This window comes from Lontra canadensis, unplaced genomic scaffold, assembly GCF_010015895.1.
Source record: "Lontra canadensis isolate GAN:19392208 unplaced genomic scaffold, GSC_riverotter_1.0 scaffold52, whole genome shotgun sequence".
NCBI lineage: Eukaryota > Metazoa > Chordata > Mammalia > Carnivora > Mustelidae > Lontra > Lontra canadensis.
Genome location: NW_022631046.1, coordinates 12,938,869 through 12,959,681, shown reverse-complemented (window position 1 = coordinate 12,959,681; position 20,813 = coordinate 12,938,869). Strand labels below are relative to the sequence as shown.

The 20,813-nt window shown below is 41.3% G+C and overlaps 1 protein-coding gene across 19 annotated transcripts in view; it reads left to right on the top strand.

Moving 5' to 3' along the window:
• ANKS1B (ankyrin repeat and sterile alpha motif domain containing 1B) overlaps positions 1 to 20,813 on the top strand; it is a 1,097,747-nt gene that overhangs the window by 962,013 nt on the left and 114,921 nt on the right. The gene's annotated exons all lie outside the window — the stretch shown is intronic.

Here is a 20,813-nt window from a genome sequence, read left to right as displayed (position 1 = left end):
ATCCCAGGGTCTTGGGATCGAGCCCCGCATTGGGCTCTCTGCTCAGTGGGGAGCCTGCTTTTCCCCCTCCTCTCTCTGCCTCCCTCTCTGTCTACTTGTGAGCTCTCTCTGTCAAATAAGTAAATAAAATCGTAAAAATAAAAAAAAAAAGATGTACATTGTGAAGAATTGCTATATTTTGAGGTAACATGCTTGGTGAAAAGAACACTATTCCAGAAATTAGGAAACAGATTCCAGATCCAACTCCTCCAGTAGTAATTACAATAATAAAAAAATAACAATATCAAAGGCACATAATCCTTTCATGTGACATGCACTGTTCTAAGCACTTTGCATATATTTACTTTTTAAAGAAGTTGTAGCCAAACGGCTTCCAGCTACTTTATCTCTCCGGACTTCAGGCTCCTCATTTGTAAAGCCAATCTTCCCTCTAGCTCTAAAATTCAGCATAATGTATCTTCAATTGTACAGTTTATATCATGAAACATAAAAAGGTTTTAATGATCTTATTAACCAAAGCAAATGGAAATAGACTCTTTTATAGACAGGGAAAGAGGAACCATTATGTAACAAAGGTTAACCAGCATAAGGAGTAAATTATGGAGATTTTGGCTGACTAGGACTCCATCACCACAAACATCTTCCCTCGCACTTTTGCTCACGCTATTTCGGATCCTTGCAGGTCATGTCCACCCCTCTCTCCTTGCAGGCTGTCAATTAGAAATAATCCAGCCTTTCTCTGAACTCCCAGTTTTTTGAGCCTTGTTTTGGGGTGTTTGCATATGTATGTCACGTTCCCTACTAGCACCTCAGCTGTTTGAGGGCAGAGACAATAATCTTTACAACATCTGTTCATCACTTTTTAAATTCAGTTGTCTCTCTATGGACAGAGTACACAGAGCAAATTAAATTCAGGCTTATTTTCTAAAAAGTGAAATAATTTTACTCAGATTCAAAGCACAATATGTTATGATAGATGTTGACCTGGAATCAAGACTTGAATCCTAGCTCCCTTGTTGACCAGCTTCAGTGGCCTTCAAGTGGGTCACTCTCTTAACTTCGGTTCCCATCAGTCAAATGGCGATATTGGAATGCCTGGTCCCTGTGTTACAGAGCCAAGAGCATTGAATGAGATGATATATGTATAGTACGTGTGGAAAAGAAAAGCACTGAGACCTGATAAAACACGTCCATGCTTCTCAAGCAAGATGTGGGGGCACTTCAATCAATTCTCTGAAACATTGGGGTTTGTGAGCAACTGCCTTCCCCAAAAGCCCACACCCTAAGCTCAAACAGATATATTTCTGCTTTCCTATTGATTTTGAGTAAATATGATTTATTTAGCACACTTAATGCAGATGATTTCTCAAACCAGAGAAGATGAGTTTCATAGTAATGTGAGAATGAGTAAAATCCAATGAAAACAAGCATAGTGGATTTCACTACCAAGTACTTAATTTATAGCTTTGTTGTTTTTTTAATTATACTTCTTTATATTAATTCCATGTAATCATTTGAAGAGTGTTTCTCATTGTATCTCCGTCTGCACAACTATAAATGAAGGCATAATATATTCCGTCAACACGGGGGTGGAGCGTAAGCCCTGGATTTGAGGTACTGTGAAGACCTTGGCAGTCACAGCTACATCTGCCCTCGGAACATTCTCTGCTTGTTGCAGAGCCCCTGGCACACGGTTTCCTCTCTCTCCCATGACCACCATCAAGCAGGCCATGGCCAGTCACCTGCATTGCACACTAGAGGGAACAGCTGGGCCTTGAAGACTAGCCTGTGCTGCATTTTATAGACCTTAGAAGTCAAATGATACAATTGTCACAATCATCCAGTGCTCTTACAGAGAGATTTTGTGTACAGACAGCCCGCGAATGCAGATTTTTAGCCAAATTAAAACAGAACCTAGATTAGCTGGCAAACCAGACTCCCCCAAATGATAGAAATTTAAGGCGTTAAGCTGTTATATGAAATATAAGAGTAATTGGGATCCCTGACAGTGCAGTAATGACTAAGAACAGTTTTATTATATTTTAAACAAGCAAGCATCACCTTTTCAATAAATAGAAATCTATACCTAAGATCTTATTGGAAATCTGTGTCTGTGAAACAGTACAAATAAAAAATTAGTGATGTATGGTGATTCTTAAAAACGAAAACTGTGCAGGGCATTATTGTTTATGACCAGTTCAAATAACAGATGTAGATATTGACCATTTTCATTACTGCATGGTATTTCAACATGTAAGCCATGGGTGTATCTAAAACAGTTAGCAATGGCACCTTAATATATACTTCAGCCTTATTAACATCTTTATGTGGAGTCTTCTGAACATCCTTTCTACCTAAAAAATGAGGAATTTTTTTCAGTATGGCAGTTACTTGCTCAGTTGCTAGGTAACAAGGCAGATCTCTATAGCTTTATCTGAACATGCAGCACATGATTTTTTAGTGACAATTATTTATATCCAATATATTAAAGCATGGTGTGTTGATAGTGATTAGATAAACTACTGATTTAGCTTCTGTGCATTTGCAAGAAAGTGTGCGGCAATCCGCAAAGCTAGTTTGTTCTAACCTTTTTTTTAAAGTGCTTATTGATATTCACCTCTGAGAATGATCAGTTTTCTTGCAAAGCCCCAATAATAGCTAGATTGTTGATTTGATAATCCTTCCAACTGGCTGATCACAATCAAAAACACTGTCACACCTTTCTGACTAATTACAAAGCACATCATCTGGGAAGGACGTTTTGTTCATCAAGGCTGTCCATTCAAATGTTACAAAGTTTGAATTTTGTGAAAATTGTGATTACGCTTTTAATTGCTTGTCATTCCTCATACTGTAATCATTCTGGAGATCTAGCTCTACACTGAGAGGTAGCCGTTGATTTAGAAGGTATTCTTATTTTTAAAAATTAACAGTTAATTGTTTTTGTTTTTGTTTGTCTTGTGGCACAGGGCTGAGAAACCACAGCAGCAGGTCATCAATGTTATATAATCAACAATGGTGTCTTGTTAGAGATCTTTTAACAAAAGTTACAGTTAGAGAAAAATCTGCAATTTAGAATTGTAACCAGTGAATTTTCATAGTAAGGAAGGGGAAAAAATAATCCCTTTCCACTGTTTGTGGATTTTGCCCATAATAATTGTCTTTCATCAGATGGATTCATTGGCTCAAACCCTTCTTCATATATGCCAGGAACCATGAGAAGTAGATGTTTATTCTAAATTTATTTCCTCTGGTCATTTATACTGGTAAGTTTAAATCATTATTAGAATATATGCATTGAATTAATAGCTATTTGCCACAGTCTTTTTCAAGTAAAGTCAAAATGCTCTTTTATACTATAGTGGGAAAAAAAGTATCTGTTGAACTTTGCACTTTTGTGATAGAAGGGCTGTAATTAGTCCATCAACCATAGGATAATTAGAAATTACAGTATAATTTCCTTTATAGCATAAGGAATGTCACAATAAGTAATGCTGGTATTCAAGTTAGTCTTAAAATATTTATTTAGTTTACGTATTCAGCCATAAAAAGAATGAAATCTTGCCATTTGCCACAACATGGATGGAGCTAGACTGTAGTGAAATAAGTCAGCCAGAGAAAGACAAATATCATATGAGCTCACTCATGCATGGAATTTAAGAAACAAAACAAGCAAAAGGGGAAAAAAAAGAGAGAGAGAGAGAGAGAGAACAAACATGATGGTTAACAGAGGGGAGGTGATTGAGTGGTGGCAGGAAATAGATGATGGATATTAAAGAGTACACTTACCATGGTGAAAAAAATAAAATAAAATAAAATTTAGTTTATAGGTCATTAACTTAAGAAAAACTTTGGAAAATATTTGTTCAGAAATTATTTTTCGATGACAGCAATAAAGAATGCATTCTCCTAGAGAATCAGAAAACACAGAGACAAAAATGAGTTATTACCTGTATATTGTGTGAACTGAAGATAACCTGTCTTTACAAGTCAGCATTCCAGGAAGCTAGTTTATGTAGACAATAGTTTAATATGGAAAGTTGCACTTTACTAATACCTACTCATTAAATGCCTGCATTCAACAAAATACAGCCCTCACTACCTGGAAAGCTATAAAAGCCACATGGAATGATTGATTACTCTGAATTTCTGTAGTCTTGAGTAAACCACAGGCAAGGTATATATTTTATTGACTACGAACTGAAGGCCCAAGCAATTTACAAGGCAATTTTACAATAATTTATTTTACTCTTTGCACTGCCCTGTTCAGCTATCACTGTGGCATTTAAATACCAAAAGTCAAATGGAAATCAACCCTCTGGTTTCTTCTCCACTTTCATATCCACAGTTGACCTACAGGTTTGCCTCATTTTTTTAGGAAATGTGCTGTTATATAAATCATCATTTATTATAAAATTTTTAAATCATTTCTCTCAGGGAGTCAAAGCAGATGTCTGTTTGCCATTTAACACTATTTCTCTCCTTAAATAGGGATTTACTGGAAGATTTCAATAGTTTCTTTATCTCTCTCTCTCTGTAATTAATGGGAGGAAAAAAACTGTATTTATACAGAACTTTTTAGGAACCTGTCCATCCTGCGAGGCTAGGTATACTTGGGAATTCCAGTTAGGGTTGATTTACTTTATATTTCTTGTTTCTAATTGTCATATTGTTGTGGAAATGCATCCCTGGGTGACTGCTATTTCTCTTTGTGTCTTATTTTAAAATGCTTATTATTTAAGTGGACTTTCATCATCATGGGTGTCTTTTGTGGTTGTTGTTGCTAAATCATTTTAAATGATTCCAATGGAAATCTTTTTTTTTCCCCCCTCTTGATATCTGAGCCAGTCTCCTGTAGAGAAACTAGGTAATCCTCAGTATGAACTGTTATTGTCTTACTTTTAGGCTCTACTTTAAAAAAAAGTCTGTAGGGCCATAGAAAATGAAACTTACAGATTTGTCAGAAGGTCGCATCCCAGGATGTGAAGGCTACATTCTACAAAGCACTGGAGATGGTTTTGTTTTGTATTGTTAACATATATTTTATGCTTTTAATCATTATTTATCATACTGTGCACAAAAGAAAAAAGCCAAAGAATTTCAGCATTCAGCTCCCTTTTTGTTTATCCGGGCATTGTGGAAATCTTGGCTCAGGGTGAGAAGAGTATTGAATAATCATTTCAAAAGCAAATGTCATTTCTGATGGAAAACAAATGATCCTGTGTGTGTGTGTGTGTGTGTGAATATGAAGATTCCAAGAAAATTTATTTGTCCAATATTCAGCATGCCTGAAAGCCTAAATATATTTATCCATACTCTGCATAATAAAAACTCTTTTTTAAAAGTATTTAAGGATTATTTTATGGCACTTTTTCTCAGAAGACCTGCAGACACTGTTTTAAGAACTTCCACCTGTGGTTTGTCAAAGGCCACAACAACATAGGAAGGATAGGAACTAGAATTGTGGCTGTGACAAGGGGCGAAAAGAAGTAGGAGAAATACAGAAATTAAAATCAGGAAGAGCGAAATGGTCACATTTGTGTAACATGTCAGCAGAATTCCTGGTGCGTTTCTTCAGAGGAGTGGGGTAGAGAGGGATTGCTCGCCAGACCTCTGCTTGCATCTTAGCCCCAGCACCCATGAGCTTGGTGTGCTTTGGGGAAAATCACCAATCTGAACCTTTCTGAGCCTTGTTTTCCTCATCTGGAAAACAGTGATGGTTTCCACCCTGCAGAGGTTTTCTGAAGACTACACTTAGACCGGGAGACACAGAGCCCCTCTGAGGCACAGTAGAAGCTGAATCGACTAACTGCTTTTTTTTTTTTTTTTTTTTTTAAGATTCCTCTATTCATTACAGACGTTTTTTTCTTTCATCCTTGGCCCCCAGATGTCAATACATCACCACAGATAGGACCATGAATGGTGCTTTCAAACCAACAGATCTGAAAATTATAGCCAGGGAGGGAACTCAGAGCCCAAAGCAAAGCTAGAGTGGCTGACTCCAGCTCACGCAGAGGAGATGCGCACTGTCACGCTTGATTTATGAGATCTTTGGTCGTCTCTATAATTGTTTTAAAAAAAAAAAAAATTATTTATTTATTTGAGAGAGAAAGAGAGAGAGAGAGAGAGCATGGGGGGAAGAGGCAGAGGGAGAAGCAGACTCCCCCCTGAGCAGGGAGCCTGACCTGGGGCTCCATCCCAGGAGCCCAGGACCATGACCTGAGCTCAAAGCACACGCCTCACCGACTGAGCCACCCAGGTGCCGCCCCTAGTCTCTGTCTTTAAAGAAACATAAAAATGAAGGCATGAAAACTTTTTTTTTTGGTGTTCTGAAACTACTTAGATTTTTAAAGTCCCCTTGTATCAAAGAGGATATAAAACAACTTGCTTCCAGATTTATTGGCTAAGCCATCATCTCTCAAAGGGATGCTCTGGCCAACGGCAGAGTTGATCGAGCAATTAAAAATATTCGTCATCATAGCAATTATGTCATCTTCTAGCCTCCAATCTGTTTAATAGATTTTGTTTCACCAAAATGATTACATTAACTGTTTGTTTCAATAAAAGCATCAGAAACGTTTGGCTCCTGCTTTTTCCTCTCTCTTCCTACTCTACTGTCATTGGATCTTCTTCCCCACATATTGACCCTGTATCTGTGATGTGCCTCAGACCGTATCAGTCATTAGTTCTAACAACAAACAACATGGGCTCCCTGCCCTCAAGGTGCTTCCTCACCACTGCGGGGTAAACAGATAAGTAGGCAGGCAGTTATAATAGACTTTGTCATCAACAAAACCCTCTGTTGGCCTTCCCACAGTTTAGGCAGTGACGCTTTGTAAGGGTCCAGAAGTAGGACAAGATGTAGAGCTACCCAAACTGGGATTTTTTTTTTCTTTCTCAAATTTATAAAATACTTTCTTTTCTCCTTTTTACACAAGTAACGCATCATCGTTATAGAAAAAAATGAGAAAACATAGGGAAGCAAAAAAATAATAATAATTTGCTATCCTTCTACCAGATGACATTTTAGCATGTATCTTTCCAGATTTACATATATATATTTATATATAATGCTAATTAAAACATTACCATATATTGTATATACTCAAACCATTTTGATGTGGAAGACAAAGACTGAGTGACAGATTTGGTTCTTCCAGTAGGCTGTAAGCTGCTTAAGGACAGGAACTGAGTCTCAGCACCCTTCATGTTCTGTATTTATGGTCAGTAAATATGTGTGGGATGTCAGGTTGGGGATTGCAGGATGGGTTTGTAAACAAATAACTAGATTGTTTCATTTCTCACTTAAAATTTTAGGATTAAAGAATGCTGTCACATTAGCAAGGATGATATTCATTGGATTCTTCTTGATAACAGTAAGGGTAACTTGACAATTCTTAAAGGATGCCTTCCTGTTCTTAGCTGAATCCTTTGGAACGTTTCCATATTTTAAACAAGCAAACAAGACCAAAACCGCCCCCCCAAAAACAAAACACAACAATAATAAGAAAAAGATATAACATTAAAAAAGAGATAACATTTTTTGTTTGTTTCTGGCCTTATTAATTCACTCACATTTGCCACATATAAACCCTTGAAGAAGGAGGAAGAAAGCAAATTTGGACTTCCTCTATCACTAGCTTTCACTTTCTAAATATTCCATCTGTTGGTACTACCCCAGTGGTGGGTCAGGAAGTATTTCCTCAAGTTGTTTAAAAACAAGCTTTCATTAATGTTGTTTTCCTATTATTTCTAGTAATGGAAAGTCAGCCTGATAAGGTTGACAGCAGTATGTTTGGAGAGATTGCCTGTCTCATGAGGAATTTGGGATAATAAAAATCAAGATGACACCTCAGCTCCTTCTTGGGAAGAATTAGTTTCCTTTTTTTTTTTTTTTTTTAAGATTTTATTTATTTATTTACTTGACAGAGATCACAAGAAGGCAGAGAAGCAGGCAGAGAGAGAGGAAAGGGAAGCAGGCTCCCTGCTGAGCAGAGAGCCTGATGTGGGCTTGATCCCAGGACCCTGGGATCATGACCTGAGCCGAAGGCAGAGACTTTAACCCACTGAGGCACCCAGGCGCCTCTTGGGAAGAATTTCTAGTTAATCTGCCCCATCTGAGACATCCCTTTCCATTATCTCTCTAGGCACAGGAGGGATTCATTAGGCTACAGGTAGATCAGTATTCTTATAGTTACCTCACTTAACTACATAATGTTTTTATGAGTCACTCAGACCCAAATTGGCCCCATTAGATTGGCTGTGTTCTTATTCTAGTTAATTGCATGTCATTTAATTACATAATTTATGCTATATATGCACTTGGCCTTTGGGTCACTGTATGTGATTTGCTATATATGCATAGTGGGCCAAAGGCCAAGTACCTTTCTTTATTGTACAATAAAGTCACAGTGAAAATAGTTGTGAAATGTTGTGAAAAAAAAAAATGTTGTGAAATACCACTTCTGCAAGGCTGTTTCTAGCTTTTTACAATGCTTTGATGCATTTTTAAGAAATCAGTCTAAAACTGTCATATGATTTCTACATGCACCTTAAAGCTGTTAAATAATTATATTCTGTGATTGCTCTTGTTGTCAATTTAATTAAAAGAAATTGGTATTCCCATAATTTCTGGTTATGAAGGTCTTTTTGCACATTCTTGATCAGTTGGTTCGTTCTCTGTTGTCAAGTGAAAAAAAAAAAAAGATTAACCACCTTAGCTTGTCAGGATTTTTTTTTTTTTTTTTAAGATTGTATTTATTTACAAGATAGAGAGTATGAGCAGGGGAAAAGGGAGAAGCTGACCCTGAGCCATCTGCTGAGTGTTGAGCCCAATGCCAGACTCGATCCCAGGACCTCGAGATCATGACCTGAGCCAAAGGCAGGCGCTTAACTGACTGAGTCACCCAGGTGCCCCTTTTCAGTCTTCAGATAAGTGTTCCTCTCTTCCACGTGAATCCAACAGATTCAATTTAACATGTTATTTATTGAGTTCTGGGATGGGCATTATGCTAGAATCCCAAAATACAAAGATGCGTGAGGTCTGCCATGTGGGGAAGGAATAAGCACTTAAGTAGACAATCTGTTCAGTTACACAGTAGGTGACAGGTGTGTTGGAGGCACTAAGGAGGCATACTCAGCTCTACCTAGAGACTGCCTGGAGGACTTCTCAGAGGCAGTGACAGTTGAGATGAGATGTCAAGAATGGTGAGAAGCTCACCAAGAAAAGCTGAGAAGAGGGGCGCCTGGGTAGCACAGTCAGTTGAGCATCCAACTCTTGGTTTTGGCTCAGGTTCTGATTTCAGGATCATGAGATCGAGCCCTGTGTCTGTCTCCATGCTCAGCATGGAATCTGCTTGAGACTGTCTCCCTCTCTCTTTGCCCCTCTCCCCATTCTCCCTCTCTTTCTCTCTCAATTAAGTTTAAAAAAAAAAAAAACGGAGAAGAGGACGAGAGGAAAGGGCACATTCAGTAGAGAAAAATGCATGTGCAAAGATCAGAGAGACATGCACCACGTGGCCCCTGGTGAGAACCGCTGAAAGGCAGTCTGGGTGGGTCAGGAGGAGAAGGAGACCCAGGGGCTGGTAGACTTCAGCCTTCCAGTCAAGAGAAACCACCAAAGGGATCTTGAGCAGAGGTGTGTTGTGGTAATATTTGTAGTTGAGGGAGGTCAGGTGGCGCCCGGAGCATTCCTCCTCCCCTGCCCTGTTTGTATTTAAAGACCGTGGCCGCCTCCAGTTTCCATTGTCATTCCCGCAGGTCTTGATCCAAACTATCACATTTTCTAGGCCAGTGAGCTGAGGAAGGCTGAGTTTAAGGGCCACAGGCCAACAGGTGGCCTACCCCAGTTACCTCCTGGCTGGTCACAGCCAAGTTGAGGTGGCGTCATAACTGTTGTCCTCTTGTGGGCCACTTCTTCCTCCTGCACACCGCTCAAAAACCCATGAGCTGCAGATCACAAGCCTAGACTCGCCGTGACAGTGGACGCAGTCCCTGAGTATGTGGATGGTCTGGGTCCCTTCCCTGAGAGACGTCACGGCCCGCTGTGTGTCCCAGGCTGGCATCACAGAGGAGTGAGACATGCCTGCCACCATTTGCAGACCCGTAAGCAATTCCAATGGAGTATACCGAATGTCACAGGAGGGGAACCAAAGGAAGAGGAAGGAGGGGAGAGAGACCAGGAAGCCCTCCTGCGGGAGACGGCATCCGTATCTCCCAAAGGAGGAAGCAAAGAAGGGCAAGAAGGAATGTCCAAAGACAAGGCAGACAGACAGACAAGCTGTTAAGAGCCGGAAGTGCTTCAGGCCCAAGTGTGGAGAAGGAAGAGAGAGCTGATAAGGAACGGAAGAGATCACAGGGGACCTGAGCCTCCAGGGCCCGCACACCATGCCACCAGAGGGTTTGGAACAGGTGGAGTGAACACAGCCAGCCTTGCACAAAGATTTTCATGAGAGCAGAGAGATTGTGTTGGCGAGAGGATCAAGATGGAGATGGGGCAACTGCGTCTGTTTCCTGTTGTTACTGGACTCTGACAGCAATGCTGGTAGGATATGAGGAGCACTGTAACAAAGTTAGTATCTGTGGATCCAAGAGACACAGATGGGTCCAAAAGACAGGCAAGGAGGCAAAATCACAGGAGGTTAGAGATTCAGTGGAAGTAGAGATGTGTAAAAGGGCAAAGCCAAGGATGAAGAAAGATGGGCCATCGTCCACAGATGACAGAGTGTTTCAGGACACGCCACCGTTGTCAAATGGGGTCACCCTTTTGGCTGGATTTGAATGACACACTGCATTCGTATTACCCTTCATGTATTTTCTGTTCCTTAATCATTTTTATATCTGATCAAAAAGTGAAACTACTTTTTGGGACACCTGGGTAGCTTAGTCGGTTAAGCATTCGACTCTCAATTTCAGCTCAGGTCATGATCTCAGGGTGGTGAGAAAGCCCTGCAAGGTAGGCTCCGGGCTCAGTGGGGGATCTACTTCAGATTCTCTCTTTTTCTATCTCTCTGCCCCTTCCTGCCCCTCCCGGCCATGAGCGCTCTCACACACACTCTCTCTCTCTAAAATAAATAAATAAATCTTAAAAAAAAAAAAAAAAGGAAAAAACTCCATTTATAAGTCCTGTGGAGCCCTGCAAATTGTTTTCACCTCTTTTTTCCTCCAAACCCTATGAGGAAGTTTAGGCAAGTGGCAAAATTCTCATTTTGTAGATACAAATCAGTCATGTGCAAAACACAGCTAGTGTGGCAGAGCGGGATTGGAATCTTAACCCTATTTCTTGCTTCTAGACTGCATGGCCTGCTTTGAAGATTAGATTATGCAGTCCTAGCAAAGTGGAATTCCTTTTTTAGTTTTCCGCAAGCAGCCATTGATGAGCATTTTCAGACCAACATGAAGTTTTTCTCTGAAGCTTATGTCTTTTAAATGTTTGCTCACAGTGAGTCTATTTTGGGAATAGCTCACATTTATGGAAGGTTCACTGTGTGTTTCACATAGTAGTAATTCATTTAACCATTCAATTCAGTGCAGTAGATACTAATATTATTCCCTTGTTAGATGAGTAAACTAAGGCACTGAAATATTAACTTGCCAAAGGTCACCCAGCCACCCAAGTTCATCCAGTACAGGCATCTGGGCCAGAGTTTGAACCTCACCATAATGGCTTTGGTGCTTCTCACTTAGCTTATTTATGTATTTATTTATTTATTTACTTTTAAAGATTTTATTTATTTATTTGACTGACAAAGATTACAATAGACAGAGAAAGAGAGGGGGGAGCAGGCTCCCTGCCAAGCAGAGAGCCCGAAGTGGGGCTCGATCCCTGGACCCTGAGATCATGACCTGAGCCGAAGGCAGAGGCTTAACCCACTGAGCCACCCAGGCACCCCTCACTTAGCTTATTTATAACAAATACATGACGAGTGAACAAGTCTAGAACATGATCATTATCTTTTGGAAACTGCTCAAGAACATTTGCTTAAAGGATTTTTTTTTTTTTTGAAAAGAGATTTCTGAAAGCAACAACACTAGACCCTCACAGTGGCATTCTAGATGCTTTCAGAATTGATCATGGCTGCACTGGAAAAGGTTCATTTGTCCAGAAATAGTTGCAGCCAAGCTGGACCTCATTGAGGAACAGATTAAAAGCAAGACAGCCTCTCAGAGAGAAACTGGATGAGTTGTCCCCACCCCAGAGGAGTTCATTTAAATTGTTTTAGTAGCGTTATTACTAAATTTGAGGGTTAAAATCATAATGGCAAAATCCAAAGATGAGTAAAAATCAGCCCTCTTGTACCTAAGAAAATGTTTTGGGGCCCAGTATATTTGAGTGAAAATCAGCCCTCCTGTACCTAAGAAAATGTTTTGGGGCACAGTATATAATGTCTCTTCATTATGACATGGTATAAAGGTCATTATAATCTGTTTTGCATCTGTATCACAGTTCAAAGCACTTCTAGGTATTTTTCAGTGTTCTTCTAGGTATTTTTCTAGGTATTTTTCAGTGTTCTTAATTTCTAGATTCTCCTTTTATGTGTGTATTTTCACAAATATTTTTCCAACTGTATTTATTTTTCTAAATATAAAAAATACTTGTTAGCCTTTATTTTTCTCTATGTTCAGATCATTTTAACCAAGTTTCTCACCTCTTTGTCCAATAAATCTGCCTGCCACTCTGATCCTTCCTTTTTCACGCACCATTAAAAAGACTATTCTATCTACCCTAAAAAGCAGGAGTCCTTGTGTCATCTCTTAAACACCTTCCGCCTAATGATATTGACTGCGATGTATTGTTACCTTTCATTTATTATCTCCTCAGTCCATGTTCAGCCAAAGTCACTTAGTTTTGTGGAGGAAATTGTGTGAGACGTTCTTCCAAATGCTCTAATAAAATTCAAATATATCACATCTGCTCCATTCCCTTAAACTAGTAATCTTGTAATTCCATCAGAAAAGCAATCAAATTTGGCATGCCTTTTTTTTTTCTTCATAAAGCTCAGCTTCTTATTACTTTTGGGTTTATTTCCTCTAGATGTTAACAGATTTTTTATTACTCTCACAATATTGCAAACTTGCCAAATTACAATTTCCAGGGTCACTTTCATCGTTGGAAAATCAGGGCTCTCTTTTCTTTTTGCCTCATTTTGTGGTGCCTAAATATTTGGATTCCTGTTGATTCCACACATCTTATCTTACCCAGATCCATTACTTCTAGGTGACGGTGGTCAAAGGGAGGAGGAGCAGGCTGAGGATGACCTCCCTGCCGCCAGCTGTCAGATGCCATCTTCCCACACCATTGCCAAGTCATCCTGGCAGACTTCCATCATCTCCTTCTTACTAGCCAACAGGTCTCGGCTCCATTCCTGGGTTCTGTGATCTGTAACCTGCCTCCCCCTTTTCATGTTCTCTTCACATTACCTCATCTGCTTTTGCTGCCCCTTAGAAGAGAACTCACACAGAGTTCATTTTTACCTGCTAGTGTTCCATTCTCTCATGTCTCTGTTTATTGGCAGGTAAATTTGTTTTTACCTCCAGGTCTATGACTGTCCTTCAGCCACAAATGGGGTATTGTTTGAATGTTTGCTTTCTTGCACTTCATGATGAGGACGTTGTTTTTAGGTTGGATGCACTAGGGCCTGGGTCAGAACATCTGCCCCTCTGATTCCTTCTTTCAGGTCTAACCAAGGCTACACCCTGGTATAGCCCTGTTAGATTGTATTGTTCTGTCTAACGTCTCTGCTTCTCTTTTTCCATTTGCTCATGCTCAGTTACTTTCTTCACTGTTAATAAATTCATCGATAGGTACTTTCTTTCTGTAGATTTTATTACTTTATTTTTTAGCTAGGAAACACTTAAATATTTTTTTCCCTCAACAAACAAATACAAGTATATTTCAAATTGTGTTGGAGACTTAATTATTCCATACCCACTCCTGGAGGTGTAGAGAATGTCAGATAGCTGGGCGGTCAAACAGTGGGCTACAAAGATGATGCCTCCTTTCCAATCATTCACAGGATCGTAAGGTGTCAGCAACGGAAACAATCCTAACGTGGTGTGATGGGTGCTGTGATGGACGTGGCTTTACAAGGTCCAGTAGGGGGTCCAACCTGAGGAGGGGAAGGCTCTGAAGAGAAAAGAATCTAATTGTAGGTCTGGGGGAATCAGGATGAGTTTCATGGGCAGACAGGGGAGAAGGGAGGTGGTGTTTCATGGGAAGGTGTAGTCTTACAGGATGGGTACTCTCAACTTACCCTGATTCCTCCTTCTAGATCCTCCCATCTTTGTATTATTAGCAGATCAAGAAGAAACTAATCTGTGGGAAATAAAGGCACAGAGGCTGGAAGGAGAAAATAAGTACTCAGTTTATGTATTCATTTATAAGGGCTGCTGTAACAAAATACCACAGACTGGGTGACTAAAACTGTAGAAATGTGTTTTCTCGCAACTCTGGAGGCTCAAGATCAAGATCAAGGTGACAGAAAGTTTTGTTTCTTATGAGGCTCTCTCTTTGACTTGCACATAGCCACCTTCTTGCTGGGTCCTCACATGGCCATTTCTCTGCCTATGATGTTTCTGTGCTAGTCTCTTCTTTGTATAAGGACATCAGTCATACTGGATTAGGACCACCCTGACAACCCCATTTTAATTACCTTAATTACCTCTTTAAAGGCCCTGTCTCAAAATACAGTCATATTCAGAGGTTCTGAGGATTAGAGATTCAGCATAGGAATTTGGTGGGGCTTTGGGGAGGAGAGAGAATTCAGCCCATAACAATTTGTGTTTAGGTTTTGGTAGTGTTTGAGCAAATGACATAACTGGTTTTCAGAATCACTTGACTTAACTAAAAGAATATATGATGAGCTGTTATCTGCTGAGCAGAGCTATTTAAATGTTTTAAATTTATTCTAAATGTTACTGTAAGTATCCTAGATTTCCCATGTAGCTCCATTTAGAATTAAAATATTACAGAAGGCATACCTCATTAAATACTAAACTTTGTCCCTAAAGGCCCAAGACACATGACAGTGTATGAACCCTTTCAAGACTGCAGTGGAAGCCACATCACACATATAATCTCTGATAAAATGATTAGGATCTAAATTGCTTAATTTCTGTAATCTGTTCTCACTGTAGAGATAAAGTCATTTATCTTGATTTAGATGGATCATTGTATAGAATGTCAATGTAGTTAAGAATATAGTTTAAGAAAGAACAACTCCTCAAAATATGTAACTGCTTCTTGGCTCTCCTTTATGGAAAAAAGTACATATTTTGTGAGATATGAACGAATTTGAAATGTCTTTGCATTTTCAGACATTCATAATTTTTCTAGTGTTGCCTTTGGTGGTCTGACAGGAAAAGCTGTGTAATGATCAGAAGATGTCAATTCTAATTTTAACTGGGACACTCACTCCTTCATGATTTGTGCAAGGCATTTAATTTTCCTGAGCCTTTGTTTTCTCCTTGGTCAAAAGCAGATGATTCTTTCTTTCTTTCTTTCTTTTCTTTTTTTTTTTTTTTTTAAGATTTTACTTGTTTGTCAGAGAGAAAGAGAGCCCAAGCAGGAGGAGGGACAGGCAGAGGGAGAAGCAGTCTCCCCTCTGTATAAGGAGCCCGGTATGGACTTGATCCCAAGACCGTGGGGTCATGACCTGAACCAAGGGTGAATATTTAACTGACTGAGCCACCCAGGCATCCCTATATCAAACTTATTTCATCTTTTACATTCTTGTGTATCTTTCCAAAGTAGGAATTATGTTATTGAATTAATATGCAAGATGATACTTAGATTTTAAATATCAGGATTTATTTTTAAACATTAATATAAATCATGTACTATGGTGGAAGAGAGAAAATTATGGGTGATAGTATTTATATGGGCAGAAAATAATAATGCCTTGCCAAGAGGAATTGACTTAGAGAAAAAATTTTGAAATTCAGAAGGTGTAAGATATAAGAAACTTCACAGATCACTTGCATTACATGAAGAAACGGTTAAAAATTAGACTATTAAAGTAATTCTTAAGGTAAAATGAAAACGATGTCTTTGAGGCAAATTTTAAAAAGGAAAAAGACCTGGGCGCAGTTCAAAGAAGTGGGAGGAAATTTAGATCCATTGAGAAAGGGAGAAATGGCGACACCTTCACCACCCCTCCCCCAAGTCTGAGTCATCAAAGAAGGACACAGGTGGGCATAGAGGAAGTCCCCTCTTATAAAATCCTCCATAAGGGACCATTGCTGTTGCTGTCCTACACAAGTATTTTGTAAGCACCCGTGGTGACACAGCATCGGTCCTGGTCTTGGTCCTGCCTCCTGGGTGCCAACACTGATGCGCGAGGGAATAATGGATATCTGGGTTGGTGGACTCTGACAGCCAAGTGTTGGTGTTGGGTGACCAAGCCTTGTTAGTAGTGGGAAGTGGAACTTGGTTAGGGCCCCTCCCCCCACTTCATTTCGAGTTAATTGGGGGAAGATTGAGTGGTTGGGGTCGAAGAGCAGGGCCTTCGCCTGGTTCTTCCTCATCTCCCAGCTGGATTCCCAGCTGCCCTGACATCTCCTCCTAGGCAGTCCTGAGCTCTGTGGCTTTACTTACAGAGGAAAGGGAAAACAAGAGGAAGGAAGGATGGAAGGGAGGAAGGGAGGAAAAGTAAACATCACATTCCCTGAAAAGCTCTTCTATTTGGTTCTTTTCTGTCTGGAAAAATGACTTCTGGGACAACCACCCTTTATTGGATGGTGGGTCTGGATCTGCCCACCGCTCAGCCCGGCCTGCTCCTGAGCACCGTGGCCAGCGATCCTTTCTGCTGCTTGGGAAGCATGGAATTGGCTGGGGTCGACACCGGCTCGCTGATCCTGAATGCAAGCAGTAATCACTGTTAACATTTTCTTTAGTATTTTTCACGTGCTGGGCCTCTTTGAAGTGCTTTAGATGGGTTCTCATCGAATCTTCCTACTCCCTCTAGAAGCTGGGTGCATTGTTACCTTTCTTTAACAGACAAAAGAAACCGAGGCACAGACCCCCCTAACCTCCCTTGAGAGCACAGGAGGTCGGGCTAGGGTCAGGGCCGGGAGCGTCCCTCTCAGTTACTTAGACACAAAATAGAAACGATAGGCAAAGCCCTACTGTTGATAGAACAACTTCCTGGTTTTTTAGCAAATTCCACCATGGCCTCTTTGTATGAAGCAAGTCGTATGATCCCCATTTTATAGAAGGAAGTGATGCTCAAAGGAGTTAAGTGGCAGTGAGTGGCAAAATAGCCAAACTATTAGACAAGAAGTAATGGACAAGGTTTCTTTTTGTTTTAAAACTCAAATTTCCCACAGAAGACAAATGTTGGCAGATACACATAAACATGTATTTGTGTGTGTGTGTGTGTGTGTGTGTGCGTGTGTGCACGTATGTCATTTTATGCTATTTATAGCTCAGAATCAGAATATTGTTGAACTTTAATTAGATTGATGTTTTTAAAACCTATTCAAGATGGTTGTCACAATTCTGGAAATGTCTAGAAATCTGGAATTTTGGCGATTTTAATTTTTGTCAGAACTGGGGGATAAACGCTGAACGACGGGCTTCCAGACATAGATTCGGTACATAACTACATGCAGAGTCTCGCAGCTCCTCTGTCCTCTGGGCTGGCACAAGTCTCGGCCCAACTCAGAGTCTTTTCAATTACCCAGTCACAAACTTCTCCCCGCCGGTATGTTTGGGTTCATGCCCAGCCCTCTTAAAGGAAGACCTCCCTCTCACCTGGATAAAAATGGTGCTGGAGGCAGAAATCTCCTCCCCAGGCTCTGAGTCCAGTCATTTCTCAGGAAATATTTATGGAGCACCAAGCACAGGCCATGCACAGTGAAAGACACTGGGTTATAACCAACAATGAAAAGATGCATGAAAATTCTGGTCCTTGTGGGGCAGATTTTCTGAGTGCTTTGGGGGACATGACACGGGAGAAGCAGAAAGTGCATGGGGCACATCACAGTGTTTTATACCTGAAAGTAATACAACGTCCTACGTCCGCTGTTTCAGTTTACAAAAAAAAGAAAGAGAGCAAGTCGCTCTGGCACTGGTTGAGTGGGGCTCCTGACCCATTGTCTTTGTGCTCTTGGACACACTCAGTCTCTCCAGAGCCTTTGTGTTTTCCTTCTACAAAACAGGTATACCAGATGTCTCTGAAAAGACTGTAGGCGATAAGAGCACAGCTGTGCAAGGTGACCAAGCGCCTGAGGCAAACAAGGTACGGGCTGCAGGTTAGGTCTCTTGCAAGAAGAGCACTTGTTTGTTCCTTTGCTGTCACCGTGCTCAGCTGACAAGAGATTGGATAAATAATAAATCATCAGAATAGTTGCCCCCATTCGTCAAGCCTTGATCATTCAGGACCCAGCCACAGGCCACCTTTGTTGGCTCTGTCATCCCACTCTGCAGATTTACACTAGGTGACTTCGGCTCTGCTTGGGTTCTCTTCTTCCTTCCAAAGCCAACCAGCACATTCGGAGAAGTCTGTTTTCCTTGTATTTGGTATCTCTTTTCCAAGGGACACGTAGTTGTGCCATCAGGATTTGAGATAATGGGAGAAACACCTTGTCTATGCAGCCAAAGACTAATACTGGAATGTTCTCTGCTTATTTAAAGCCATCAGAGGGGTTTTTGGTGGTTGTTTTTTGAGGGCTTCTTTCCTGACATGTGCACCAGGCAAAGGGTTTTGAAATGATGCCTCTGCAATATGTACCATCCATGGGTGCGTCCACCTCCAGACAGCTGGATTCCTAGTCTGTACCATGAGGCAAGCCACTCCTGGGACGTTCCAAGCAGCCCACACCTAACACCAGTGTTCCCGTTCCATGCGCAGCCCACACTTGGCGCCTCTCCTCCAGCCCCCTCAGGCCCAGGGTGTGCTCTGCCATGAATTACAGTTTTATTTATCTGAGCCTAAGCCTTTTTCCCTCTAGACTCAGAGCATGCAGAGCTGCTAAAACATCAATGCAGGATGTGTTTTAATCAGTGGTGTGAATGGAGACAAAAGGAGAAGACTGTCAAACGGAGGCATCAGGGGAAGGGGCTCTGCTAGGAGAAGGTTGTCTCTTGGGAACAAAACACCCAAGTGGGACTCAGAGCCCGCTTCTCACTCGGGGGATGTAGAGAATGTTTGCTTCACCTCCCGTGAATGGCAGAAGCGTTGAGAAGCAATATCCGGAAAGAAAACTGACTTTCAGTCCAGGAGACGTAATTTGCTTTAAGAAGTTTCTGAAAGGAATGAAGATGACAGCTGCCTTTTTCCTACTGGTGGTTGCTGATTGCATTTGGTCATATTTCATTTTGATTCAGCTGTTTCCTGTCTGTATGATATTACCGTCCCATTTTTATGCCATTTTAGATTTTCTTTTGTTGTCACGTGTAGGAAATGGATTACATTCTTCTTGTCTGCGAAACCAAAGAGATTGTTTTGCTCGGAGATGATCTCACACTGTGTGGACTGAAGAGTACAAAAGAGATCAGGTGCGGGAAAAGTCTGTGCTTGAGAAGAGGTTTATTGTAATGGCTCTAAGAGGGATCAGGGTAATCCATTTGACCTGAAAGCTCATCCCAACCCATGGTGACAGAAGCAGCACAAAACATTACCGGATGGCTGCCTTGTGGTTACAGCTCCTGCTTCTGTAAGAAATCCCTTGGAGAGGAGGTGATACGCTGTTTCCACATGTATTGTTTCCCTCTCTAATCCTCTATGACCTCTATACCCTCAGCTTTCCACCTGGGGAGTCTTCATTAATTCAACAGACATTTATGTGGCACCTCCTGTGTGTCAAGTCAGGTGCTAGGTGCTGTGATATATGTGGAAAGAAAAAAAAAGAAGGCATGATCCCTACCTTTGCTTAAAACCTAGCAGGGAGACAAAGGAATCAAGAGACCGTGGAGCCACAGTTTGAAATTGCTGAGAAGATATGCCACAGCTTGGACGGAAGGGGAGTGAGGGGTGCCTTAACTGGAGAGAGGAAAGTTAGGAGAAACTTTCTGCAGGGAGGGACACCATAGGCAGAAAGGGAGATGAGGCTGAGCTGGCTGGGCCATGTTTCTTCCCTCGTGGTGAAAGATGGTTGGGGGCAGGTGCTCCCAGTCGAGGAAGCAGCACCCACAAAGGCACGAGGGCCAGAGAAAACACAGCATGTTCATTGAAGCTCATGGCAGGTCACATGGCCAAGCGCTGAGCACAGGTGAGACAGGTGAGACACGGCAAGGGATGACTCCGCAGCAGCCGGGTGTGGGAGGGTCCCTAACGTGCACCCAAGGACTGCCCGCACCAGACCAGAGGCCGTGGGGAGCCATGGAAGAATTCTAGGCTGGCAACACCTGCGGTTTTGAAAGCTCATTCCAGTTGCAGGGGGGGTTAAGGCTGGACATAAGAAAGATCACCTGGAAAACTGGCATGTTAACATCGGTGAGAAAGATCAGGGCCTGGCCTGGGATAGCAATGAGATGGGCAGACTGGAGTTCACTCAAGAGCTATAAATGAAGGAGGACATTGACTCTGCTCGAGCCACTCTGGCCCTTTGGCTCCTCCTCAGACACACCAGGGACATTCCTGTTTGGACACTTATACTAACTGCTCTCTCAGCCTAAAGCGATTTGCGCCCAGATAGCTATGTGGTTCTTTCCTCATCTCCTCAGATCTTGGTTCCAATGCCATCTTCTCCATTTTCTTTTAAGATCTCGTTTATTTATTTGAAGGAGACAGAGCATGAACAGGGTGAGGGGCAGAGGGAGAAGCAGACTCCCCGCTGAGTAGGGAGCCTGAAGCAGGATTCGATCCCAGGAC